Source organism: Arachis ipaensis, chromosome B08 (assembly GCF_000816755.2).
Source record: "Arachis ipaensis cultivar K30076 chromosome B08, Araip1.1, whole genome shotgun sequence".
NCBI classification, from domain to species: domain Eukaryota; kingdom Viridiplantae; phylum Streptophyta; class Magnoliopsida; order Fabales; family Fabaceae; genus Arachis; species Arachis ipaensis.
In genome coordinates this window covers 40,704,213-40,705,006 of record NC_029792.2, presented here as the reverse complement: position 1 = coordinate 40,705,006, position 794 = coordinate 40,704,213, and positions in this window count along the sequence as shown.

Here is a 794-nt window from a genome sequence, read left to right as displayed (position 1 = left end):
TTAATTTTGTTTTGAGTCTAGAACAATATATTATAAAAATTGATTTGAGACTTAATATAAAATTTATCACTCTAATATTTAATTTTATCTCAATTTAAATTTTATATTATTTTTAATTACTTTTGAAAAAGGAGCTTAAAATATAAGGACTTTTATTAATAATAACTTTTAAATAAGTTATTTTGAGTTTGGATAGTTATTATAGAAGTCTTTATTTTAAAGTTGCACATTAAATAAGAATGATAAAATAGCTTTTGAAAATAGGAGAAGTCACATTTTTTAACTTCTTCAAAAGCTCTTAAATAACTTTTTGAAAAGTTAAAAGTTTATTTAAAAAATTGTACCAAACACATTAATATAACTTTCTATAAGTCAAAAGTTGAAAAAAGTAGTTTTTTGGTGTTTCCCAAATGGACCCTTAATTTAAAATTAAAATTTGGACTAGATATAATATTTGAAATCATAAGTATAAGTAAGAAAAACTGTATCATTTAAAAAAAAAAAAACTAATAAAATTCTACCACTTGTATATCTATTAAACTTATTAAACAAATATTTTATCGTTATTATTGTATCGTTGTTAAATTGAAATAAAATCAAATATTAGAGTGATAGATTTTAGATTGGTAATTTTTAGAATATATGATCCTACAAATATTTATATAACATTTTGTGAGACCCAAAATAAAATTAAACTAAAATCAAATATTTAAAATACTCTTAATTTTAAATTAATTCAATTGTTGTGAATATAAAAAATAATACCAAAAAATATTTTATTAGAATTGCTCTTA